The 2,891-nt window shown below is 35.1% G+C and overlaps 1 non-coding gene across 1 annotated transcript; it reads left to right on the forward strand.

Annotated features, from left to right (window-relative positions):
* Positions 1-1,426: 1,426 nt before the first annotated feature.
* On the forward strand, positions 1,427-1,525 carry LOC138398552 (small nucleolar RNA U13). The gene has a single exon (XR_011236027.1). It is a non-coding gene; the product is annotated as a small nucleolar RNA U13 (small nucleolar RNA).
* The last annotated feature ends 1,366 nt before the right edge of the window (positions 1,526-2,891 follow it).

A 2,891-nucleotide genomic window follows, 5' to 3' on the forward strand; every position in this document is an offset into this window, starting at 1 on the left:
AGCAGAAACATTACAACTGATACCACAGAAATGCAAAGGATCATAAGAACTACTATGAAAAACTATAAACACATCTTAGAAGAAATGGATAAATTCCTAGAAATGTGTAACCTACCAAAACTGAATCGTAAAGAAAGAGAAAATCTGAACAGACCAATAACAAGTAAGAAGATCAAATCAGTAATCTAAAACCTCCCATAAGAGAAAAGTCCAGGACCTGCTAGCTTCACTGCTGAATTCTACCAAAAATTTAAAGAAGAATAGTGATTCTTCCCAAACTCTTCCAAAAAATTGAAGAGGAGAGAATACTTCCAAACTCATTTCAGAAGGCCAGCATTACCCAGATACCAAAGCCAAACAGGAACACTACAAGAAAACTACAAGCCAATATCCCCGATGAGCATAGATTCAAAAATCCTCAGCAAAATACTAGCAAGCCAAATTCAATAGCACATAAAAGGATCATTCACTGTGATCAGGTGAGAATTATCCCTGGGATGTAATGGTAAGTCAGTTGAGATCAACAAATGCAAATCAATAAATGTGATACGCCACTTTAACAGAACGAAAGACAAGAAAACACATGATCATCTCAGCAAATACAGAAAGAGCATTTGACAAAATTCAACAACCTTTTATGATAAAAACTCAACAGATTAGGTTTAGAAAAAACTTACTGCAAAATAATAAACACTATATATGAAAAGCTAACATCATACTCAATAGTGAAAACTTGAAAGCTTTTCTTCTAAGATCAGTAACAAGACAAGGATGCCCACTCTCACTTCTTTCTCTCTCTCTCTCTCTTTCTCTCTCTGTCTTGGTCTCTTTTTTGTTTGTTTAAATGATAGAAATTTATTTCTTACAGTTCTGGAGGATGGAAGTTCAAGATCAAGGTGCCACCAAACCAGGTAGGTCTCATTTTGAGGCCGCTTCTATTGGCTTATAGGTGGCAACCAACTCATTGTGTGCTTGCACAACTTTTTTCCTGTACTCTCACCAATTCTATTCAACATAGTACATTTGGTCCTCCATATCCATGGGTTCTGCATCTACGGATAAGAAAGGCCAACTGTACATATTTTGGTTGAAACCCCAGTGTGGAACCTGTAAACATGGATGGCCTAACGTACTATATAAGAAACTTAAGGATTCTCAGACTTTGGTATCCCAAGAGGATCCTAGAACAAAACCCCCACAGATACAAAAGGCCAACTGTACTGGAGGACCTAGCCAGAGCAATTAGGCAAGAGAAGGAAATAAAAGACATCCAAATCAGAACGGAAGAAGTTAAAGTGTCTCTGTTTGCAGATGACAGGTTCTTACATCTTAAAAACCCTAAAGACTCCAATAAAAAACTGTTAGAAATAATGAATGAATTTAGTAAAGTCACAGGATACAAAATCAACATAAAAATCAGTAGCAGATCCCTTTTGTAGTTTATAAGCACAATGACTGGGTTTTCACTCTGCTGTGTGAGATATGCCTCCCTCAAACCTCACCTTGCCATATTACCTGTCTGACACGAAAAAATAAATAAGTGGCACTTCTACACACTAATGACAAACTATCTGAAATAGAAATCAAGAAAGCAATCCCTTTTAAAATAACTACAAAAAATAAAATACTTAGCAATAAATTTAACCAAGGAGGTGAAAGACGTGTACATAGAAGACATGGATGAGAATAACTGAAGACACCAATAAATGAAAAGATATCCTGTGTTCATGAACTGGGAGAATTAATTTTGTTAAAATGTCTGTATTACCCAAAGTAATCTATAGATTCAATGCAATCCCTATCAAAACTCCAATGACAATTTCCACAGAAACACAAAAATAATGCTAAAATACATATGGAACCACAAAAGATCCCAAGTAGCCAAAGCAAATTGGAGCAAAAAGAACAGAGATGGAGGCATCACACTACCTGATTTCAAAATATACTATAAGCCTGTAGTAATCAAAACAACATGGTATCACTTCCGTGGTATCACTTTCTTTAAGCTAAAAAAAACAAAAGCAAAAACAACAAACAAAAAACAACATGGTACTGGTATAAAAACGGACATATAGATCAATGGAACAGAATAGAGAGCCCAGAAATAAACCCATGCACTTATGGTAAACTGATTTTCAGTAAAGTCGCAATAACACACAATGGGGAAAGGACAATCTCTGCAGTAAATGGCATTGTGACAAATGGATATTCACATGCAGCAGAATGAAATTAGACCATTACCTTATGTCAGGTACAAAAATCAACTCAAATGGATTAAAGATTTAAACATAAGACCTGAAATTGTAAAACTACTATAAGAAAACATAGGGGAAAAGCTCTATGACATTTGTCTGGGCCAAGATTTTATGGATACGACTCAAAAGCACAGGCACCAAAAGCAAAAATAGACAAATTGATCACATCAAACGAAAGAGCTTCTGCACAGCACAGGAAACAATCAACAGAATGAAGACACAATCTACAGAATGGGAGAAAATACTAGCAAACCGTGTATCTCATAAGGAATTAATAGCAAGAAAAAAAGCCCAATTTTAAAGTGGCAAAAGAACTTAAATAGACATTTCTCAAAAGAAGACTTACGAATGGCCAATAGGTAAATGAAAAAAAGGTCCAACATCACTAATCATCAGGAAAATGCAAATTAAAACCACAATGAAATATCACTTCATACCTGTTAGAATGGCTAGTATCAAAAAGACAAAGATAACTGTTGACAGGAATGTGGAGAAAAGGGAACCTTTGAACACTGTTGGTAGGAATGTAAATTAGTACAGCTACTATGGAAAACAATATGGAGGTTCCTCAAAAAATTAAAAATAGAACTACCATATGATCTAACAATGTCATTTCTGGATATATATCTAAAGGAA

Source organism: Eulemur rufifrons, chromosome 17, assembly GCF_041146395.1.
Source record: "Eulemur rufifrons isolate Redbay chromosome 17, OSU_ERuf_1, whole genome shotgun sequence".
In the NCBI taxonomy this organism is placed as follows: Eukaryota; Metazoa; Chordata; class Mammalia; order Primates; family Lemuridae; genus Eulemur; species Eulemur rufifrons.